The following is a 25,575-nucleotide window of genomic DNA, read 5'->3' as shown; positions in this document are numbered from 1 at the left end:
TTTTGTAAAAGTGTGTTCTACCTACCCATCAAAACTGAATATCAAGAAATCCAAATTTGGGACTTCCCTGGTGGTGCAGTGGTTGAGAATCCACCTGCCAATGCAGGGGACATGGGTTCGATCCCTGGTCCACGAAGATCCCCCATACCACAGAGCAGCTAAGTCCGTGCGCCACAAGTACTGAGCCTGTGCTCTAGAGCCTGCGCACCGCAACGAAGAGTAGCCCCCGCTCACTGCAACTAGACAAAGCCCACGGGCAGCAAAGAAGACCCAACGCAGAGAAAAATAAATTAATTAATTAATTTAAAAATAAAGAAATCTAAATTTGCCCAAATAAACATGCATGTGCACACGTGCACACACACACACACACACATACACACACAAACACAACTATTGCCTTGGAAATGATTTATTTATGGTATTACTTTAAAGAGCAAGTTCAGGGGAGCGGGGAGAAAAAATAAAAAAATAAAAAAATAAAGAGCTAGTTCTTCCTGGCTTGTTTAAAATCTTGTTCTAAAATACACATTCTTTCTGACCTCAGTCCTTCTGACCTCAGGAGAGTCAGACTTTTCAATAGTTCTAGATTTGCCCTGGCAAATCACAGTGTCAGTGTGTAGTAGGCAGTAGTGGAGACAGTGGAGGGAGGGGATTGGGAGACTGAGAGATGGGAAGGAGAGGTGACCTGACACTTTAAGCCGTTTTGGGTGGTTGGCTGTAGCAAGGCCATGTCATCCGTTGGGCAAGAGCCTGGGCTTCCCAGGCAGGCTGCCCTAATTTGTCATTCTGGCTCTTTTACTTCCTGACATGTGAATAGCTTTAGGCAAGGTATTTAATCTCCATAAGCCTGTTTCCTCATCTGTAAAACTGAACAAATAATACTATAAACCTCATAGGGTTGACGTGAAATTTATAAAATAAGAAATACTTTCTACTTACATTAGTTTTTAAGACTTGTTATCATTCTAATTAGCCGTTTTATTCAGGCATTCCAGTTATTGAAAACCATTGGCTCAGCTGGGCAAGGAAAAAAGAGGTTGTTTTTGTTTTTGTTTGGCCATGCGGCATAGCTTGTGGGATCTTAGTTCCCCTACCAGGGATTGAACCCGGAACCACAGCAGTGAAAGCACCGAGTCCTAACCATTGGACCACCAGGGAGCTCCCACAAAAAGAGTGTCGTTTTATTTTATATTTTGCTTAAGGAGTGTTATTTTAATTATAGCTAGTAGGATATTACCACTTAAAGATGTTATTCCTGTTTCCACACCTGCTTATAACACTGAAAATTATTTGCTGCTCTGAAATATCCTTAAGCACAAACAGTATCTCTTTCCAGGAGGAAGTTAAAAGCAGATAATGACAGCCTAACTTCTCCAAGTGTATTTCAATATGTTAATCAGGAAAAGATTTCTTTGTTTTCTTCTGCTTGAGCCCTGCAACTCAAAGGAAAAGACTGAACACAGAGTATCAGCTTTCTGTGCAAAGGAGAAACAAAAATAAGAATTGCAGGGCTGTGGAGTTCCAGCTTTCACTACCCTGCTGGCTTCTTCCGACACACCCAGAAACAATCTTAAAGATCATTATCTAAACCAAGAACCAAAGCCCACAAATCAGCATGCCTCTAGAGCAATGAGATGAAAAGAACACCAACAGCCTAAGGGTTATTTATTTCATGTTGATAGTATGATTACTTTGATTTTTTTTTTTTTTCTGGCCAAAACTGAAGTGAATTATATGAGATTTGGGTTGGTTTGTGTATTAACTCTTACCCTTTAAAATGGTTATATTGTTTTTCCAGGATTTGGATTTCTCTGAAATCTTCCTTTAAACTGTAAATTATTGCTGACCTTTTGGTATATTCCCTTCTAGTCTTCTTTAGTTACAGACACAAACACACACACACAGTCAGCTCTCCTTATCGGCAGGTTTTACATACACAGATTCCAATAACCATCGATTGAAAATATTTTTTAAAATTCCAGAAAGTTCCAAAAAGCAAAACTTGAATTTGCTGCACGCCTGACAACTATTTATATAGCATTTACATCATACTACATATTATAAGAAATCTAGAGATGATTTAAAGTATACAGGAGGATGTGCATAGGTTATATGCAAATACTACATCCTCCTATAGAAGGGATTTGAGCTTCTGTGGGCTTTGGTATCCACAGAGGGTCTTGGAATCCATCCCCCAGGGATACTGAGGGACGGCCATATACACACATACACACACACAAGCATCTCTACACACTGAATTTTAGTCTTTTTTTTTTTCCCCCCTTCGCTTAATAGTATAAAGCATTTCCCCAAGCACAACTTTTAAGGCCTGGATTTCACAGGAGTTTTTTTTCTCCTAATTCTACTTCTCTGTGAAGTAGAGCCTCAAACAGCTGGCTTGATGTGGCAGTGCCACACCTGTGACGGGGCTGGGTGGGTGGGGGGGTGGTGGTGCCTACTCCTTGCTGGTTTCCCAGCGTACCCACTACATTGCCATCCTAAGTGGCACCTAGCCTCACACAACCTCATGCCTTGATGGCTTAGCTATTCAGTCGTCATTCTCCCAGTCACGCATGCCTACCCACTCCACTGGTTAGCACGTCCATTTCTAGAGCCAGACCTTGGGGATGAGGGAAATGGGGGAAAAGGGATGCCAGCCAAGTTTCTGTTCTCATAATGCTAAGGTTCCTCAGCCCAAAGTGTAATTGCCAATGATCCACACTCTGCTTTAATGCAGGATAGACAACCGGTCCATTGTCTGTTCCAGCCTTCCTCCACTTCCCTCGGACACCCCACGATGTGAACCAAACCAGGGTTTAGGGTTTCCCATCCACGTGGTAAGCGAGGGGGGAGCACCACTAGGTAAGTGGGTACCACTTCTTGAGAGCCTGAAAGTGGCCAGGCACTATACTCAGAGCTTTACCACCATCTTTTTAAATTTTTACAATGATAGCACCAGATATTGCCATTATTTTACATGTTTCTAAACTGAGCTTCAGAGAAGGTAAGGATAGAGATTTGTCAAAGACCTAATGGCCATTCACTGCCAAAACTAGGGTTTGAACATAGGTCTGCTTTATATTAAGGTTTTGTTCTTTCCACAATGACGATCTGACTCCCCATATATGGCGATATTTCAGCATCCTATCAAGTTAATAGATTTCAGTGACTCTAAGGGTCCTTCTTATATTTATTTATTTTGAATACTGCACATTGTTCTGCACCTTTTCTTTTTCGTTGTTTAACAACATACCTTGGAACTCTTTGTATATGAGGACACGTCAGTGAACTTCATAATTTTAATGTCTGGGTAGCATTCTATTTTTCATCGTATGGTAATTTTCATGATTCTTAGTCGTGCACACCAGAATTTCCTCTGGATGATTTAAACAGACGAGAGCAGTTTAAGAAATCTCGGGGACAATCAGAGAGCAATTGTCTGGAGCTCTGCAGCCAGCAACAGGATCCCTAAAAAGCTGCTGGGAATTCCTGTGCATTGTAGGCCTTGCCGACTGGTGGTCTTCATCACTGCATGATCAAGGGGAGGCCCCTGAATATCAATATTATTTTGCTCTTTTTTTCCTGATTTAGTCAGTTTCCTCAGAGAGAAATTCTCCAGTCTTCTGCCTATGGATTTATCGCTCATGTTTTGGAAGCCATAGGGAGGTTGGTGGTGGACAGCTGTGGATTTAGAAGTCTCACTTTTGAGGATGTAGATTTCTATACTTGCCTTCAATTCAGTCCCGTACCACCACTTTCAGCTGTATGTAATGTTGTTACTGAATCCAAGCTCATACTGCTCGCCGCATGACAGGTCAATAAATTGAAAGACAAGTGTTGGGGCAAGGAATAGCAACTTTATTTGGAAAGCGAGTAGACTGCGAAGATGGTTGACTAGTGTCCCAAAGAACCATCTTATCCATGTTAGAATTCAGGCTCCTTTTACACTAAAAGGTAAGGGGGTGTGGCTGGTTGTTGCACAGAGGGGATGTGATAATCCTTTATTCTTGCAGCTGCCCAGATAGGTCTGGTCAGCATGTTCCTGTAAACCTCCCATTTTCTGTTCTGCAACTTTTTAGCTTTAAAGTGTTATACCTTTAAGGGTCCGGCATGGGAGGCAGAGCCTTGAGAAAGGGTTATTATGTACATTTCAGGCTACAGGCAACACTCTTTTACAAAGGTGCAGAGCCAGTTGACTAAGCATAGGCAACAGAACACAAAGGTTAGAGCTAAAGGAATAGATTCAATATGGAGTCAGGTTTGCTCTTCTCTGTTACAATGTCTCTAGCTCCATGGACTGCATGGTCCCAAGAGAATCAACCAGAGTGGCAGAGTCTTCTGCCAGAGTGAGGAACTAGCCTGGCTACCTAGGGTGTGCATGGGGATCTTGAACTCTTTATAATTAGTATATTTGTTCCTTATATCAAATTTCAGTCAATCCTCCAATTTTTAGCCCTAATCCTAACATCCACCTGCAGGTGGGCCTGGTGCTTCCACAACTTTTCAGTGGCAGCCGTAAGAGGAGGAGGTTCACTGTAGTAGGAAATACCTTACTTTTTATTGGTTTTTCTCCTGGTAACAATTCAATTTCAGCTTTATACATCAGTTATTATTCATCTGTCTACTTTCTAGTTTCTAAAATGTTGACATTTTACCTGCTTTTTTCTCATTTCCTCTTTCTTATCTCCATTTTTCTTTATTCTTTTGGCTTCATATCTTTTAAATTTCCTTACTCTAGTTTTAGTGAGTCTTGGTAGGTAGTGGAGATAAACATGGTATTAAATACACCATGTTTAAATGGAGATCCTTATTGCAATATGACCTACAGTAATATTTATCAAAAAGAGGATCTCCAGCCCTGCCCTGATTTATCAAGTAATATTGTTGTCAGGGTTTCTAGGCATATCATATGAAGTTACTTAACTAGTCCCTGAGGAAACTCAGGTCACTGACTTCAGCATTCTAGGACTTTTGGCCAATCTGTGCCTCATAATAGCTTACTTAAGTGATAAATGAGAACCCTGTCCATAAAGAGATATCCTGGTACCAAAGAAAATATGATAATAAAAGCATGGGCTTTACTTACTTCTTAAAACATCTTTAAGGGTCATAAGAAAACTTAGACACTATTTATAGAGTTTTTTTCTCTTTCAGAATTTTCGTAAATTATTCACTTTGTCATTACAATGGTCATGACATTTCCCAATTTTTACAGAGAGATTTTGTTTTGACAGTATAGAAAAAATTAAATTTGGAGGTTGGGAAAGATGGAGATACTGTGGATTTAGGGAAAAACTATCCAAAAATTTTAGACATAAAACAAAGAATGCTAAAGTACTGGCACAAAAACAGACAAGTAGATAAATGAAACATAATAGAGAGCCCAGAAATAAACCCATGCACTTATGGTCAGTGAATCTATGACAAAGAAGGCAAGAATACACAATGGAGAAAAGAGTTTCTTCAACAAGTACTGCTGGGAAAACTGGATAGCTACATGTAAAAGAATGAAATTAGAACACTCCCTCACATAATATACAAAAATAAACTCAAAATGGATTAAAGACCTAAATGTAAGGCCAAACACTATAAAACTCTAAGAGGGAAACATAGGAAGAACACTCTTTGACATAAATCACAGCAAGATCCTTTTTTGACCCACCTCCTAGAGAAATGGAAATAAAAACAAAAATAAACAAATGAGACCTAATTAAACTTAAACGCTTTTGCACAGCAAAGGAAACCATAAACAAGACGAAAAGACAACCCTCAGAATGGGAGGAAATATTTGCAAACAAAGCAACTGACAAAGACTAATCTCCAAAATATACAAGCAGCTCATGCAGCTCAATATCAAAAAAATAAACAACCCAATCCAAAAATGGGCAGAAGACCTAAATACACATTTCTCCAAAGAAGATATGCAGACTGCCAACAAACACATGAAAATATGCTCAACATCACTAATCATTAGAGAAATGCAAATCAAAACTGCAATGAGGTATCACCTCACACCGGTCAGAATGGCCATCATCAAAAAATCTACAAACAATAAATGCTGGAGAGGGTGTGGATAAAAGGGAACCCTCTCGCACTGTTGGTGGGAATGTAAATTGATACAGCCACTATGGAGAACAGTATGGAGATTCCTTAAAAAACTAAAAATAGAAGTACCATATGACCCAGAAATTCCACTACTGGGCATATACCCTGAGAAAACCATAATTCAAAAAGAGTCATATACCACAATGTTCATTGCAGCTCTATTTACAATAGCCAGGACATGGAAGCAACCTAAGTGTCCATCAATAGATGAATGTATAAAGAAGATGTGGCACATATATACAATGGAATATTACTCAGCCATAAAAAGAAATGAAATTGAGTTGTTTGTAGTGAGGTGGATGGACCTAGAATCTGTCATACAGAGTGAAGTAAGTCAGAAAGAGAAAAACAAATAAAAACAAATACCGTATGCTAACACATATATATGGAATCTAAAAAAAAAAGAAAAAGAAAGAAAAATGGTTCTGATGAACCTAGGGGCAGGACAGGAATAAAGACACAGACGTAGAGAATAGACTTGAAGACATGGGGAGAGGGAAGGGTAAGCTGGGACAAAGTGAGAGAGTAGCATTACATATATACACTACCAAATGTAAAACAGATAGCTAGTGCGAAGCAGCTGCATAGCACAGGGAGATCAGCTCAGTGCTTTGTGGCCACCTAGTGGGGTGGGATAGGGAGGGTTGGAGGGAGATGCAAGAGGGAGGGGATATGGGGATATATGTATACATATAGCTGATTCACTTTGTTATACAGCAGAAACTAACACAATATTGTAAAGCAGTTATACTCCAATAAAGGTGTTAAATAAAAAAATAAATAAATAAAGCACTGGCAGAAAAACAGTCAAGTAGATAAATGAAACATAATAGAGAGACCAGAAGTAAACCCACGCACTTATGGTCAATTAATCTATGACAAAGAAGGCAAGAATATACAATGGAGAAAAGAGTTTCTTCAGCAAGTACTGCTGGGAAAACTGGATAGCTACATGTAAAAGAATGAAATTAGAACACTCCCTCACACCATATACAAAAATAAACTCAAAATGGTTTAAAGACCTAAATGTAAGACCTGAAACTATAAAACTCCTAGAAGAGAACATAGGCAGAACACTCCTTGACATAAGTTGTGTCAATATTTTTTTTGGATCTGTCTCCTAAGGCAAAAGAAATAAATAAAGCAAAAATAAACAAATGGGACCTAATTAAACTTAAAATATTTTGCAAAGTGAAGGAAACCATTGACAAAACAAAAAAAACCCTACTGGATGAGAGAAAATATTTGCAAATGATATGACCAATAAGGGATTAATAACCAAAATCTATAAATAGCTCATACAACTCAATTAAAAAAAAAACAACCAAAACCAAAAAAATCAAACTCAATCAGAAAATGGGCAGAAGACCTGTATAGACATTTTTCTGAAGAAGACATATAGATGGCTAATAGGCACATGATGCTCAGCTCAACATCACTAATTATTAGAAAAATGCAAATCAAAAAAACGAGATATCACCTCACACCTGTCAGAATGGCTATTGTCAAAAAGTCTACAAATAACAAATGTTGGTGATGGTGTGGAGAAAAGGGAACCCTTGTACACTGTTGGTGGGAATGTTAATTGGTACAGCCACTGTGGAAACAGTATGGAGGTTTCAAACTAAAAGTAGAACTACCATATGATTCAGCAATTCCACTCCTGGATATATACTGGAAGAAAACAAAAACACTAATTCAAAAAGATACATGCACCCCAATGTTCATAGTGGCACTATTTGTAATAGCCAAGACATGGAAGCAACCCAAGTGCCCACCAACAGGTGAATGGATAAAGAAGATGTGGTGTGTGTATATATATATATATATATATATATATATATATATATATATATATATAGATATATATATAACGGAATAGTACTCAGCTGTAAAAAAAAAAAGAGTAAAATTCTGCCATTTGCAGTAATGTTGATGGACCTAAGGAATATTATGCTTAGTGAAATAAGTCAAATACTGTATGGTATCACTTATATGTGGAATCTAAAAAATGATAATAAAATATAATAATAAATAATAAAAAATAATACAAATGAATGTATATGCAAAACAGAAGAACACTCACAGATACAGAAAACAAACTTGTGGTTACCAAAGCGGAAAGGGAAGAAGGGAGGGACAAATTCAGACTTTGGGACTAAGAGATACAAATTACTAACTAACATAGATAAACAACAAGAATACACTGTATAGCACAGGGAATTATAGCCATTGTCTTGTAACAAGTTATAATGGAGTATAATCTATAAAAATACTGAGTCACTATACTGTATACTTGAAAATAATATAATATTGTAAATCAACTCTATACTTTAATTTAAAAAAAGGCAAAATACAAGAAAATAATTCATGTCAAATTAATTCACATGATTAGCTTACATGACTGAATATGAAGTTATTCTGAAATTTCCATTTTTAGCTATTATTGCATAATGAGGAAAATGGTGAGGACTTTTGAAATCTTATGTTACAGTGAGTCTCTGCTGTTTGGTTCAGTCTTTCTCAGCTCCTTGTAATTAACCTGGCTTGATGAGATGGTTGATGTCTGGGATTTGTTTCAAAATAACCCAGTGGAGTGAGTGGAGGGAAATGAATGGGTGTATAGATTAAACAAGATTGGCTGTGTGTTGATAATTACTGAAGCTGGCTTGATGGGTTCATTCTATTCTTTCTACTTTTGTATTTTTGAAAAAATTTATAAAACCTTAAAAGGAGAAAAATCACTTAAAAAAATAAACCTTATTTTTTAGAGCAGTTTTGAAGCACAATAAAATTGAGCAGAAAGTACAGAGAGTTTTCATATACCCCTTGTCCACCCCTCCCCCAGCCTCCCCCACAAACAACATCCCACATCAGAGTGGTTGCAATCAATGAACCCACATTTACAGATCATTATCGTCCAAAGTTCATAGCTTAGATTAGGGTTCACTCTTGGTGTACATTCTACGAATTTGAACAAATGTATAACACCACATACCCACAATTATAACATACAGAATAATTTCACTGTTCTAAAAATCCTCTGTGCTCTGACAATTCATGCGTCTCTCTCCACTAACCTCTGACAACCACTTTTACCATCTTTGTAGTTTTGCCGTTTCCAGAACGTCATATAGGCAAAATCAGAAATCACTTTTTCAAATCATGACTCAAAATTAAAATCAATATCTTGCCACATAACATTTATTTATGTAAAAATAAAAAGAATTCAAATAGAATAAAAATTTAAAAAATTTTAAAACCTGGCTTTCCCACAAAAGCATGAATGAGGAACATGCAACAACTGTCCCAGAGAGTAATACCCCACCTCAGGGACAAATAAAAATCGATCTTGTATTTGCCCACTTGAATCTGCTTCTCTTCTCTTCATCTCCCAGGATGCCCCCTGATATTGTCTTAGACTCCTTTCACCTGGAGACTTGCATTGGACTTGCTTTTCTGGCTTGACCTAACCCTCTTCTTAAGCCTCCACTCGACGTGACTGACCCAGGTAAGGTCCTTGCTCAGCTGTCCCTACAGAGGAGCAAACACCAGGCTTAGAAATAAGCCAGGCCACAAAAAATAAATGCTGGAGAGGGTGTGGAGAAAAGGGAACCCTCCTACACTGTTGGTGGGAATGTAAATTGGTACAACCTCTATGGAGAACAGTATGGAGGTTCCTTAAAAAACTAGAAATAGAACTACCATATTACCCAGCAATCCCACTACTGGGCATATATTGGGAGAAAACCATAGTTCAAAAAGATACATGCAACCCCAATATTCATTGCAGCTCTACTACAATAGCCAAGACATGGAAGCAACCTAAATGTCCATCGACAGAGGAATGGATAAAGAAGATGTGGTACATATATACAATGTAATATTACTCAGCCATAAAAAAGAACGAAATAATGCCATTTGCAGCAACATGGATGGACCTAGAGATTATCATACTAAGGGAAGAAGTCAGAGAAAAACAAATATCATATAATATCACTCATATGTGGAATCTAATTTTAAAAAATAATACAAATGAACTTATTTACAAAACAGAAACAAACTCACAGATTTCGAAAACAAATGCACGGTTACCAAAGGAGAAACTTGGGCAGGGAGGGATAAATTAGGACCTTGGGATTAACATACACACACCACTATATATAAAATAGATAACCAACAAGGACCTATTGTATAGCACAGGGAACTCTACTCAATAATCTGCAATAGCCTATATGGGTAAAGAATCTGAAAAAGGGCTTCCCTGGTGGCGCAGTGGTTGAGAATCTGCCTGCCAATGCAGGGGACACAGGTTCGAACCCTGGTCTGGGAAGACCTCACATACCACGGAGCCACTAGGCCCGTGAGCCACAACTACTGAGCCTGCGCATCTGGAGCCTGTGCTCCGCAACAAGAGAGGCTGCGATAGTGAGAGGCCCGCGCACTACGATGAAGAGTGGCCCCTGCTTGCTGCAACTAGAGAAAGCCCTTGCACAGAAACAAAGACCCAACACAGCTAAAAATAAAATTAAAAAAAAAAAAAAAGAATCTGAAAAAGAATTAACATATGTATATGTATAACTGAATCACTTTGCTGTACACCTGAAACTAATACAACATTCTAAGTCAACTATAAAATTTAAAAAAAAAAAAAAAAAGAAAGAAGCCAGGTCATATACTTCCTTGTTAAAGAAGGACCTTGTTTGCTCTTTTTACATTTGCAATGGTGGAAAATATAATTAGAAGTATCATTTTTTAAAATGTTAACTTATACGACTTGACTGTTTTTATCCTCAGAACAGCCTTAACAAGATAGGTTTTAATATTACCTCCATTTTATAGATACAGACAGTGATGCAACAGAAAGTAAGTGGGTCAAGTTTGCCCTGTTGGTAAGAGGTGTGTAAACTCTGGGCTGGGAATTTGGAGATGATGTTCTCCTCCTGCCTCTGCTATAAACCAGTTATGTAACTTGAAAATGCCTCATAAACTCGGTCTGCAGGCACGGGGTTGGACTAGCACTAGATTATCTTCTGGATCCTGTTCAGATTTGTGATTCTCTGTGTGGTGTTCACGCAAAAGGAGGCACCTCAAAAGGAGACATGTCCAGCCTTCAGTGAATCTCTTATGGAGTATTGGGTTTTGTCAACTTTTCAGCTAAATGGAATGTGTCCAAGTAGTACATATTGCTTTACCTCTTCTTTCATTCTTGCATCCCCAAATGGTTCCTCAAAGTATGATTCATAATTGAGTGGCATGGGCAGTTTGTTCTCATGTAATGTCTTCTTTCTCTAGGATTTCAAAAGCTTAATGCAATTCATGAGGACTCTTTATTTTTCTTCTCTTTTTCTTTTTTTTAGTATTTATTTATTTATTTGTTTGCATCGGGTCTTAGTTGTGGCTTGCGGGCTCCTTAGTTGCAGCACGTGGTCTCCTTAGTTGTGGCTCCAGGGCTCCTTAGCTGCGGCTCACCCGCTCCTTAGTTGCAGATGCAAACTCTTAGTTGCAGCATACATGTGGGATCTAGTGCCCTGACCAGGGATCAAACCCAGGCCCCCTGCATTGCGAGCGTGGAGTCTTATCCACTGTGCCACCAGGGAAGTCCCCAGTACTCTTTGTTCTTAATGCAAATGTTTATCTAGAATCCATTTGTCAACCATTTGGTAATTCCCCTGCTTTTGTTATACTTTTGAGGCGAAACAAAAGCCCAAACAAAACAATTTGCACCTGTGGTAGCCATCCTCCAAGGTGGCCCCCATCCTTGCCTCTTGGTATTCACACACTTATATGGTTCCCTTCCACATTGTGCCAGTTGGTCTGTGTGACCAATGGTAGATGGCAGAAGTCGTATTTATCACTTCCAAGATTGGGTTATAAAAGCCACAGTGGCTTCTATCTTGGTGGCTCCCTCTGTTTTTCTCTTGGATCATTTGTTCTGGGGGAAGCCAGCTGCCATGTCAGGAGTAACTGTACTGAGAGGCTCAGGGAGGGAAGAGCTGAAGGCTCCTGGTTGAAGGAGATCCTCCAGCCCAGCCAAGCTTGAGATGACTGCAGCAGCTAACACCTTGACTGCAACCTCATGAGAGACCCTGAGCCTCAGGTCTGCCCAGTTAAACTGCATCTAAGTTTTAGGGTAATTTGTTATGCAGCAATAGGAAATTAATTTTACAGATGAGGAAACTGATGTACTGAAAAGTTGAGTGTGTTATCCAAGAACACTCAGCCAGCAAGTGGTACTGCTGAGTACAGTTCCTAACTGTGTTTCCTTCTCATTTTAACATCATTTATCAGGGGCACATTTTCTTGGTCACCTTATGAAAGAATTTTTGTTTGGGTTAATGATATAAAAAAGACTCTTGTTATACCTTTAACTTACAAAGTTACATTGTTTGTTGAACAATGAAGGACCGATGTGTTTTCAATTTTCTTACAGCGTTTATTCTAAAAGAATAATTACATAAAAACTGCAAAAAATGAAGGTAAATTTAAAATGACTTTTGTGTACTTATACCACACATGGGGCTTGATTAGCAGAGTGCCCCAGTATGCTCAGCACAATCCTGCTTTTCGCCTGTTGTCTGGTGTAATTATTAGTAGTGCTCCCTTTCACACTCAAAAATGGACTGTGAACTATAGGATGACTAAGTCAATGAATTAGTCATTGCTTGTCTCCTACAGCATCAGCTCCTATTTCAACCAGAGCAACCTGCTTGGCCCCTTAAGGCTCATTCATCTGCGTTCTCAGGTCAATTCTGGCCAGGTCAGGCCCTCCTCAGTGAGTCCTTGTCTAGGACACATTTAGCTCAGAATCAAGCAGATTCTTGCTGTCCATTCTCCTGCTGGTAGAAAGAGCAGGCTTTGCAGTCAAACAAATCTGCTCTCAAACACCACTCCATGACTTACCAGCAACGGGATCAGGTAGAGTAACTTAGATTAGGTTGTCCAATGGCACTTCTGCAGTAACGGAAATGTTCTATAATTTGGCACTGCCAGATAGAGTAGCTACTAATCACATATGCTTACTGAGCACTTGCAGTGGGACTAGTATGAAGGAAGAACTAGATTTTTAGTCCTATTTAATTTAAAAATAAATAGCCACATGTGGCTAGTGGCTACCATACTAGATAGCAGAAAAATTCCTAAGCCTTAGTTTCTTCTCTTAAGAAATAGAGAAGATACCTACTTTTCAAAGTTGTAATAAATTTGAGAAAATGCTTCACAAATATTTGACACTCAAATAATTGTTATATTTACATACATAGACTCTTTGCCAGATTCTGTTCTCCAGTTGACCACACTATGACTCTATGCTTTGACACCTCCCTCCTCATTGCCTCCATATGCAGTCAGTCACCCTCCAGTGTTACTGTACCTCCTGTAAATGCAGCAAGTGTCCCACACCTTCCTTTCAGGGCCACCATCCTAGCCTGAGCTAACTTCATCTGGTCGACTTTGGCCTCAACAGTCCCTCTGCTTCTTTCTTGCTCCTCTCCAACTCATTTGTGACATTGAAGCCCAAGACATATTTTAAAAACACAAATATTGTCATTCCCTTACTTAAACTCCTTCAGTGGTTTCTCAATGGTTAATTGAAGTTAAAGACCAAGACGCTTCTGGAGACATAAAAGCTGTGCATGATCCTGCCTCACCTGCCTTTCCAGCTCTCCTTCCTCATTGTTCTCCAACCACACCAGTCTTCTTTCTTATCATCTAGTACAGCAAGCTCCTTCATGCCTTCGGGCTTTCACAAATATGGTTCCTTTTGTCTGAACTGCTCTCAGTTCCTCCCTTTGCCTGGTTAACTCCTTCATAGGATTAAGATCTCTGCTCAGAAATGTCTCCTTCTCACGAGAGAACAGACTTCTGGCCAATTAAATTAGGGGGATCAACTCTCACTCCACCCTACCTTGCCTCTTCAAGGCACTGATCACAGTATGAAATTCTCTATTTATTTACAGATCATTTTTTTAAACAACTAACTCCCATGCCTGACTATAAACTTCAGGCGCACAGGTACTGTTTTTCTTCTGCTCACCATTGTATTCTTAGCACCTAATACAACACCTGGCTCATATCACATGCTCAATATGTATTTGTTAAGTGAAAGAGTGGGGCCAGGAAAATGATAGATTTTGCAATAGGTAAATGAAAACTGCAACTAAGACAGCAGCAAAACAGAACACATAAACAAAAACAGAGAGACAGAGTAGGATGAGAAGGAGAGAGAAAAGTTCAGCTTCAAATTAGTGCTTCAGAAAAATCTAGAAATAACCTATTCAATACCAACATATATGTAAGTTTTGAGTTTTGTGATTAAAAAAGAATTATGCTGAGAGTTGACAAGCAATTTTTTCAACATTAAAGCTTCTAATGTTCATAATCTGGCTCTAATTATGGCTGATTTTTAAAAACTTGTAAGTATTTTTCAAATTAAAAAATGAGCTGTGGACTTCCCTAGTGGCACAGTGGTTAAGAATCTGCCTGCTAATGCAGGAGACACAGGTTCGAGCCCTGGTCTGGGAAGATCCCACATGCCGCAGAGCAAATAAGCCCGTGCACCACAACTACTGAGCCTGCTCTCTGGAGCCCGCAAGCTGCAGCTACTGAGCCTGCATGCCACAACTACTGAAGCCTGTGCACCTAGAGCCGGTGCTCCGCAACAAGAGAAGCCACTGCAATGAGAAGCCCATGCACTGCAACAAAGAGTAGGTCCCCACTTGCCACAACTTGAGAAAGCCCACGTGCAACAATGAAGACCCAACACAGCCAAAAATAAATAAATTAATTAATAAATAAATTAATTTATTTATTTTAAAAAAATGAGCTGTATTACTTTTATTTTTAAAAAAAGGTTTGTTTAAAAGCTAGGTTAAAAGATGTTGTTGTTTATATTGATAAATATTTTAAAATCCAGCATTACCACTTTATGATTTACATAGTATGAAAAATGAAGTAGAGTACAGTGAACTTGCATTGGATATATCCATAATAATTTTTTACTCTTACTTTCAGAATATTAGGCTGAAATAATTAGGAATGAACATTGAGCATGTGCTAATTTATGAAATAAATCCATTTTGTGAGCACAAATAGGCACAATCAGAAAAAATGGCAAAAGCAAATACAGATCACTTAAAGGTAAAGGAACTCACATATTCTGTTATCAAAAGGGGCATTCCAAGAATACTTTGTTTTCCCAGCAGAGAGAGAGAAAAACCAAACCCCAGTCTTGTAAGAGTTTACTTTTTTTTTTGGCCACGCCTCCTGCAGCATGTAGGATCTGAGTTCCCCAACCAGGGATCGAACCCACACCCCCTGCAGTGGAAGGGTGGAGTCTTAATCATTGGACTGCCAGGGAAGTCCAAGTTTACTTTTAATAACAAAATTTACTTAAATTCAATCTAATCTTAGTCAGTCTTCATCAGGCACAAAACCCTTTTCTCAAGGTTTCTTTTCCACAAACCTACCATCACTTTCTATATCCATATTAGTTTGTCCCTTATTTTTCTATGCAGAAACAACCAACTCTAGGATAAAATCACCCTTTTTTTCCACAACAAATGCATTTCCATTCTTTCCATTCTTCTAAAAACATACATCCTGCTTTCCTTGAACATTGAAATGTTTCCCTTATTATTTCTAGTAGCTTTTAATTACATGTATATTATAACTTTTAACCCTTAAAACAGCTTAATCTGTAGCAAAAACCAAGAAGCAAGCAACTGTGAACTGTTTATCATACCAGTATTTCCTGATTGGCAGTGTGAGGGAGGGGGGCTGCAGGATGTGTGAGCAGCTCATGCTCACACAACCAATTCTTGGATTGGTTGGCATCAAGGTGAAGTTCCAAGCACCACCAATCTTCTGGTTTCAACCTATCTGGGGTTTACGTGTTTGTGGTCAGCAGTTTTAATCTGGTAGGGGTCTGGTCCCTGTAAAAATGACTTAGGAATGTGTCAGACCTTTATATATATATAAAATATATGTATATATTTCAGGGAACTGGGAGTTTAATGACTCTGCTATGTGGCTGGTTTATAGTCTAAATTATCACCAGTTTCCTGGCCCAACAAGTATTCTTTGTTTTTCCATCTTCACATTTCCTAATCATTAACTCTTGCAGCAGACTTCTGAGATTCAGAGGAGGCCTGGGAGGCTAAAGCAAAAGTCTTTTACTTCAAAAGACAGGTACACAGCAGCTTGTATGTGGATTCAATCCCCCCTTTTCTTTGATACACCTCAATCTTAAGGGGAACAGGTGTCATACAAGAAATGGAATAATGTTTTGGATAGAGAGGTTAATCATAAGCTCGGCAGAGGAACTCAGTTTTAGGGGGACTCGGTTTCATATTCAGAATGAGATTAACATCATATTGCATATAAAATGCATTAATATGATATAAAATCATACTAGAAGAATGTCATTCATTGGAAATGTCCTTAGGCAAATGTATTTTTAAAAAATTCTTAAGGTTAAATAGTAGGTGAAATAGAAAATAAGACCACAGAAAGTATGGGAAAATACTTAAAAGGGGCTGATGTTTGCCTATCACATATGGAAAGCTTCAAATATACTTTAGGTGACTATGTCAAGAATTTGAATATTAGTTGAATTAGATTAAGGGAAGTTGTTTTAAGGTCAATTGGTCTGTTTCTAAGGCAAGAACAATAAGGTTGGTGAGGAAGGGTGATATTTAGAAGGCAAAAATGCAGGACTTGGGAACAGATTAGATATATGAAAGTGACAGAGAAGGAGTCATTGATTCTCACATTCTTTCCTTGAACACCTGTGTAGGTACTGATACTGTATCCCATCCTGAGAGGATGAGAACTTGGAAGGAGGAGCATATGTGACAGCAGAAATTAGTTCATTTTGGAGCATGCTGAGTTTTGAGATACTTCTCAGATGGCAGTATATGTTCCATTTGGCAGTTAGATATATAGGTGTGGAACTCAGGAATAAAAATGAGGGTGATAAAAACATTTAGGACTTATTCATATATAAGTGAAATCTGATGCTATGGGAGTAACAACAACAAAATCCTCCAAGGATATTGTGTAAAGTCTTGCTCTTCCGAGCATGGCCCATGGACCAGTGTGAAAGCCAGCGTCCAAGATGGTCCCCACCTCCAGGTATTCATGACCTTTTGTGGTCTCCTCCCACATTGAAAAAGGCTGACTTGTATAACTAGCAGGATGTCGTATAAATGACAGTGCGACTTCTGAGGCTGGGTCATAAAGGACGCTGTGGTTTTCTTTTGATCTCCTGAATCACTGGCTCTGTGGGAAGTCAACTGCCAAGTCCTGAGGACATTGAAATAACCCAATAATTAGGAACTCCTTCCGACAGTCACGTGGGTGAGCTATACTTGAATCAGATGATCCTCCCCTTGAACTTCAGATGACTACAGCCCTTGCCAACATTTTGCCTATAGCCTCACAAGAGATCCTGAGCCAGAACCATCCAGCTCCCAGGTTTCCTGACCTTTAAGAAATTGTGTGAAATAATACATTTGCTATGTTAAGCTGCTACATTTTGGAGTAATTTATATGCAGCAATAGATAACTAATACAATCAGCATCAAAGCTGTAACCTGAAAGCTTGTTGACATGCAGAATCTCAGTCTCTACACAGGACCTATTGGACTAGAATCTGCATTTTAACAGAGCCCCTGGTGATTTGTATGCATGTTAAGTTTGAGAAGTCCTAGTACAGAGTTAAAAAAAGATAAGAGAGCCCAGGACAGTAAGTATGGGAGGGGGGAGGGTTAAAAGTTGGGCAGAGAAAAAGAAGTGACAGTGACAGAGGAAGAGTTGCTAGCAAGGGAGGAGGGACATCAGGAGAAATTAAACAACATCAGGAGAAAGAACTGATGAGGAAAATAAAGGAGGAAGTTTCAAGAAGAAAGCCAATGTCAGTATTATCAAAGGATGCAGTGAGACTGAGTGAGAGAAGAAACAGAAAAGGGCCATTAATGTTTGGTTATGCCTTTCTAAAAGTATTTTAAAAATAGTTTAGAAATAGATACTGACATAGTTAAGGATGATATGACATAATTTCTGGGATTTGCTTCAAAATACTATAAGAGGGTAGGAAATGGTAGTATAGATGAAGCATGCTTGACCATCAACTGTTAATTGTTGAAACTGGGGGATGGGTACATGGGACAAATAGTATATTATACTAGTTGGTCTGTTTTATGTACGTTGGAAATTTCTCACATTAAAAAGCTTTAAAATGTCTATAAAATTGCTTTAGAAGATTATGGGTGACTTTCATCAGGGTGAATTTATTAGAGTTTCAGAGCAGAAGCCAGGCTACAGTGAGTTGAGAAGAAAAGATAACAAATGAGGACAGGGAATGGAGATTATTTTTTTCAGAAATTTGATTTTGAAGGAAAGGAGAGAGAGCAGAAGCTTCAAGGGGAGAAAAGGTTAATGTGGGGTTGTTAGAATGAGAGAGCCAAAGGCTCTCTATAAAATAAAGAAAAAAATTCTACTTGTTATGACCAAGAAAAGTCATCAACATCAGCCTCAAGGCTGAGTCTTCCACTTGTTGTTCTTTAGTTTTGTTTGAAGACATTGTAAAATTTATTTGAATTGCCTTAAGTGTCTCCAAACCTTTTGATAATTCAATGACCAGAACTGTAGTTAAATATTTTCATAAACAGCTATTTATAGTGCTATGTATAACACTCAAGTGGTGAAGGCATTACCTGAGTTGAGAATTTTAGGATTGTTTAATGAAACCTCAAACAGAAATGAGTGGCCAAAGTCCAGTAGTACCAGCCATGGTGTTGTTATGAGGATTATGTAACATGAGTAACAGTGCTCCATAAGTGTTACTTTTGTTTCCTTCATTATTATAAAATGACATTTTCCAAAATGTGTTTCAAGGACATGAATCTTAAAGGTTGTTAACAAATGTTATAAAAGTGTTCCATGGTTACATAAATTTGGGATATGTTGGGTTAACAGAGACATATCTATCCTTATCACTTCTTTTTTTTTTTTTTTAAGATTTTTAGAAATTTCATGTAATGTCTGAAACATTTATATTAACGTATTTCCATACATATTTCCATACAAATACAAATATAAGATTTTTAGAAATTTCATGTAATGTCTGAAACATTTATGTTAACATATTTCCATACAAATAACCCAATGAAAGTTTAGTATTAGTTGTTTTGTTTGTTTTTTTATACTGCAGGTTCTTATTAGGCATCAATTTTATACACATCAGTGTATACATGTCAATCCCAATCGCCCAATTCAGCACACCACCATCCCCACCCCACTGCAGTTTTCCCCCCTTGGTGTCCATATGCCCATTCTCTACATCTGTGTCTCAACTTCTGCCCTGCAAACTGGCTCATCTGTACCATTTTTCTAGGTTCCACATACATGCATTAATATACGATATTTGTTTTTCTCTTTCTGACTTACTTCACTCTGTATGACAGTCTCTAGATCCATCCACGTCTCAACAAATGACTCAATATCGTTCCTTTTTATGGCTGAGTAATATTCCATTGTATATATGTACCACAACTTCTTTATCAATTCATCTGTTGATGGGCATTTAGGTTGCTTCCATGACCTGGCTATTGTAAATAGTGCTGCAATGAACATTCGGGTGCATGTGTCTTTTTGAATTACGGTTTTCTCTGGGTATATGCCCAGTAGTGGGATTGCTGGGTCATATGGTAGTTCTATTTTTAGTTTTTTAAGGAACCTCCATATTGTTCTCCATAGTGGCTGTATCAGTTTACATTCCCACCAACAGTGCAAGAGGTTTCCCTTTTCTCCACACCCTCTCCAGCATTTGTTGTTTGTAGATTTTCTGATGATGCCCATTCTAACTGGTGTGAGGTGATACCTCATTGTAGTTTTGATTTGCATTTCTCTAATAATTAGTGATGCTGAGCATCTTTTCATGTGCTTCGTGGCCGTCTGTATGTCTTCTTTGGAGAAATGTCTATTTAGGTCTTCTGCCCATTTTTGGATTGGGGTGTTTGTTTCTTTAATATTGAGCTGAATGAGCTGTTTATATATTTTGGAGATTAATCCTTTGTCCGTTGATTCATTTGCAAATATTTTCTCCCATTCTGAGGGTTGTCTTTTCGTCTTGTTTATGGTTTCCTTTGCTGTGCAAAAGCTTTGAAGTTTCATTAGGTCCCACTTGTTTATTTTTGTTTTTATTTCCATTACTCTAGGAGGTGGATCAAAAAAGATCTTGCTGTGATTTATGTCAAAGAGTGTTCTTCCTATGTTTTCCTCTAAGAGTTTTATAGTGTCCGGTCTTATATTTAGGTCTCTAATCCATTTTGAGTTTATTTTTGTGTATGGTGTTAGGGAGTGTTCTAATTTCATTCTTTTACATGTAGCTGTCCAGTTTTCCCAGCACCACTTGTTGAAGAGACTGTCTTTTCTCCATTGTATATCTTTGCCTCCTTTGTCATAGATTAGTTGACCATAGGTGCGTGGGTTTATCTCTGGGCTTTCTATCTTGTTCCATTGATCTATGCTTCTGTTTTTGTGCCAGTACCATATTGTCTTGATTACTGTAGCTTTGTAGTATAGTCTGAAGTCAGGGAGTCTGATTCCTCCAGCTCCATTTTTTTCCCTCAAGACTGCTTTGGCTATTCGGGGTCTTTTGTGTCTCCATACAAATTTTAAGATGATTTGTTCTAGCTCCGTAAAAAATGCCATTGGTAATTTGATAGGGATTGCATTGAATCTGTAGATTGCTTTGGGTAGTATAGTCATTTTCACAATGTTGATTCTTCCAATCCAAGAACATGGTATATCTCTCCATCTGTTGGTATCATCTTTAATTTCTTTCATCAGTGTCTTATAGTTTTCTGCATACAGGTCTTTTATCTCCCTAGGTAGGTTTATTCCTAGGTATTTTATTCTTTTTGTTGCAATGGTAAATGGGAGTGTTTCCATAATTTCTCTTTCAGATTTTTCATCATTAGTGTATAGGAATGCAAGAGATTTCTGTGCATTCATTTTGTATCCTGCAACTTTACCATATTCATTAATTAGCTCTAGCAGTTTTCTGGTGGCAGTTTTAGGATTCTCTACGTATAGTATCATGTCATCCGCAAACAGTGACAGTTTTACTTCTTCTTTTCCAATTTGTATTCCTTTTATTTCTTTTTCTTCTCTGATTGCCGTGGCTAGGACTTCCAGAACTATGTTGAATAATAGTGGTGAGAGTGGACATCCTTGTCTCGTTCCTGATCTTAGAGGAAATGCTTTCCGTTTTTCACCATTGAGAATGATGTTTGCTGTGGGTTTGTCATATATGGCCTTTATTATGTTGAGGTAGGTTCCCTCTATGCCCACTTTCTGGAGAGTTTTTATCAGAAATGGGTATTGAATTTTGTCAAAAGCTTTTTCTGCATCTATTGAGATGATCATATGGTTTTTATTCTTCAATTTGTTAATATGGTGTATCACACTGATTGATTTGCGTATATTGAAGAATCCTTGCATCCCTGGGATAAATCCCACTTGATCGTGGTGTATGATCCTTTTAACGTGTTGTTGGATTCTGTTTGCTAGTATTTTGTTGAGGATTTTTGCATCTATATTCATCAGTGATATTGGTCTGTAATTTTCTTTTTTTGTAGTGTCTTTGTCTGGTTTTGGTATCAGGGTGATGGTGGCCTCATAGAATGAGTTTGGGAGTGTTCCTTCCTCTGCAATTTTTTGGAAGAGTTTGAGAAGGATGGGTGTTAGCTCTTCTCTAAATGTTTGATACAATTCACCTGTGAAGCCATCTGGTCCTGGACTTTTGTTTTTTGGAAGATTTTTAATCACAGTTTCAATTTCATTACTTGTGATTGGTCTGTTCATATTTTCTGTTTCTTCCTGGTTCAGTCTTGGAAGGTTATACCTTTCTAAGAATTTGTCCATTTCTTCCAGGTTGTCCATTTTATTGGCATAAAGTTGCTTGTAGTAGTCTCTCAGGATGCTTTGTATTTCTGCGGTGTCTGTTGTAACTTCTCCTTTTTCATTTCTGATTTTATTGATTTGAGTCCTCTCCCTCTTTTTCTTGATGAGTCTGGCTAATGGCTTATCAATTTTGTTTATCTTCTCAAAGAACCAACTTTTACTTTTATTGATGTTTGCTATTGTTTTCTTTGTTTCTATTTCATTTATTTCTGCTCTGATCTTTATGATTTCTTTCCTTCTGCTAACTTTGGGTTTTGTTTGTTCTTCTTTCTCTAGTTTCTTTAGATGTAAGGTTAGATTGTTTACTTGAGATTTTTCTTGTTTCTTTAGGTAGGCTTGTATAGCTATAAACTTCCCTCTTAGAACTGCTTTTGCTGCATCCCATAGGTTTTGGGTCGTCGTGTTTTCATTGTCATTTGTCTCTAGGTATTTTTTTATTTCCTCTTTGATTTCTTCAGTGATCTCTTGGTTATTTAGTAACGTAATGTTTAGCCTCTATGTGTTTGTCTTTTTTAGGTTTTTTTCCCTGTAATTCATTTCTAATCTCATAGCGTTGTGGTCAGAAAAGATGCTTGATATGATTTCAATTTTCTTAAATTTACTGAGGCTTGATTTGTGACCCAAGATGTGATCTATCCCGGAGAATGTTCCGTGCGCACTTGAGAAGAACGTGTAATCTGCTGTTTTCGGATGGAATGTCCTATATATATCAATTAAATCTATCTGGTCTATTGTGTCATTTAAAGCTTCTGTTTCCTTATTTATTTTCATTTTGGATGATCTGTCCATTGGTGTAAGTGAGGTGTTAAAGTCCCCCACTATTATTGTCTTACTGTTGATTTCCTCTTTTATAGCTGTTAGCAGTTGCCTTATGTATTGAGGTGCTCCTATGTTGGGTGCATATATATTTATAATTGTTATATCTTCTTCTTGGATTGATTCCCTGGATCATTATGTAGTGTCCTTCCTTGTCTCTTGTAACATTCTTTATTTTAAAGTCTATTTTATCTGATATGAGTATAGCTACTCCAGCTTTCTTTTGATTTCCATTTGCATGGAATATCTTTTTCCATCCCCTCACTTTCAGTCTGTATGTGTCCCTAGGTCTGAAGTGGGTCTCTTGTAGACAGCATATGTATGGGTCTTGTTTTTGTATCCATTCAGCCAGTCTATGTCTTTTGGTTGGGGCATTTAATCCATTCACGTTTAAGGTAATTATCGATATGTATGTTCCTATGACCATTTTCTTAATTGTTTTGGGTTTGTTTTTGTAGGTCCTTTTCTTCTCTTGTGTTTCCCACTTAGAGAAGTTCCTTTAGCATTTGTTGTAGAGCTGGTTTGGTGGTGCTGAATTCTCTTAGCTTTTGCTTGTCTGTAAAGCTTTTGATTTCTCCATCAAATCTAAATGAGATCCTTGCTGGGTAGAGTAATCTTGGTTGTAGGTTCTTCCCTTTCATCACTTTAAGTATATCATGCCACTCCCTTCTGGCTTGCAGAGTTTCTGCTGAGAAATCAGCTGTTAACCTTATGGGAGTTCCCTTGTATGTTATTTGTTGTTTTTCCCTTGCTGCTTTCAATAATTTTTCTTTGTCTTTAATTTTTGCCACTTTGATTACTATGTGTCTTGGCGTGTTTCTCCTTGGGTTTATTCTGTATGGGACTCTCTGCGCTTCCTGGACTTGGGTGGCTATTTCCTTTCCCATGTTAGGGAAGTTTTCGACTATAATCTCTGCAAATATTTTATCTGGTCCTTTCTCTCTCTCTTCTCCTTCTGGGACCCCTATAATGCGAATGTTGTTGCGTTTAATGTTGTCCCAGAGGTCTCTTAGGCTGTCTTCATTTGTTTTCATTCTTTTTTCTTTATTCTGTTCTGCAGCAGTGAATTCCACCATTCTGTCTTCCAGGTCACTTATCCGTTCTTCTGCCTCAGTTATTCTGCTATTGATTCTTTCTAGTGTAGTTTTCATTTCAGTTATTGTATTGGTCATCTCTGTTTGTTTTTTCTTTAATTCTTCTAGGTCTTTGTTAAACATTTCTTGCATCTTCTCGATCTTTGCCTCCATTGTTTTTCCGAGGTCCTGGATCATCTTCACTATCATTATTCTGAATTCTTTTTCTGGAAGGTTGCCTATCTCCACTTCATTTAGTTGTTTTTCTGGGGTTTTTTCTTGTTCCTTCATCTGGTACATAGCCCTCTGCCTTTTCATCTTGTCTATCTTTCTGTAACTGTGGTTTTTGGTCCACAGGCTGCAGGATTGTAGTTTTTTCTTGCTTCTGCTGTCTGCCCTCTGGTGGTTGAGGCTATCTAAGAGGCTTGATGGGAGGCTCTCCTTATCACTTCTTATAATCAGTTGCATGCTGAAGTGCATGGTGAATATCCAAGAATATTAAATATTTCCCAACTGTATTTAGCCAGTGAATCCTGTTGGAAAGGGGAATCTCTCAGGATTACTGTTCTGGAGAACCTACTTTGGAAAGTAATTGCACTAAATCATGTGAATCATGTAATCATCACATGACTCTGAACACATTTAAACACTTAACCATGACAGTTCCTTGTAGGGAAGTGCTCACTTTTGCTTTTCTGGTCTTATCAGTTACTCAAAAATACCTTATACATTCTGAACAATGAAACACATCTTCCATGAGTCATTCATAAAGATTCATAAGAATGTCAAATTCCCTTCAACTCAACTGGAGTTGTTTGTTTTTGTATACTATTCTTCCATAGAGTCTTAGGAAACAGTTTTCAGTAGTGGTTAAGAATATCAGCTCTGGAATATGATAGCCAGTACAGAATTAGAACCCAACTGTGAGACTTACGGAATTAGACTTATAGAATCTGATAGTCTATACAGAATTAGACCCAGCTGTGAGCAAATCTCTTGGAGAAAACTCTGAGCCTCAGTGTTATCATCCATAAAATGGGGATAAACTATAGTCATCTCTGTTATACTGTTTTCTTTATACCCATATAAATACTTTAGTGAGCTGTCTAGTAAGTTGTATTTTATTCATATCCTCTTGTTGGTTTAGCTGTCTACAAGTAATATCTTTATTTCCTTTATAAAAGTCTCTACACATATTTTTATTTATTTATTTATTTTTATCTTTTGGCTGCACTGCACGGCATGTGGGAGGATCTTAGTTTCCCGACCAGGGATCGAACCCACGCACCCTGCATTGGAAGCATGGAGTCTTAACCACTGGACTGCCAGGGAAGTCCCTCTACACATATTATTAAAAAAAAAAAAAAAAATGAGAGCACAGGACTGAGAGGGCCTCACCAGCCAAAAATGAAGAAAGACTCTGCTGCTAAGATTAAGTGAGCAGGTATGAGTCTCTCCTTAATAAATGGTCAACATCCTAGGGATGCGGCTAGAGATTGGGACCTGTTTGGAGAAATGTCACAAATGGATAAAGCTAGAGGAGACATGTAACATCACATCCATGGAAGATCGCCAAGGGTGAAGCTGAAGAAACCAATTCTATCATCAG

General features: G+C 38.1%; 1 long non-coding RNA gene across 1 annotated transcript in view; it reads left to right on the top strand.

Moving 5' to 3' along the window:
• Window positions 1-374: 374 nt before the first annotated feature.
• Window positions 375-25,575, top strand: part of LOC309661551 — a 297,158-nt gene continuing 271,957 nt past the window's right edge. The window contains exon 1 of the long non-coding RNA XR_014264070.1: window positions 375-9,970. This is a non-coding gene — a long non-coding RNA (uncharacterized lncRNA). The remainder of the gene's footprint in view (window positions 9,971-25,575) is intronic.

The sequence above is a fragment of the Balaenoptera physalus genome (assembly GCF_965194825.1).
Source record: "Balaenoptera physalus genome assembly, chromosome: 5".
NCBI lineage: Eukaryota > Metazoa > Chordata > Mammalia > Artiodactyla > Balaenopteridae > Balaenoptera > Balaenoptera physalus.
The sequence above is the reverse complement of the archived record's forward strand: the minus strand, read 5'-3'. Positions and strand labels throughout refer to the sequence as shown.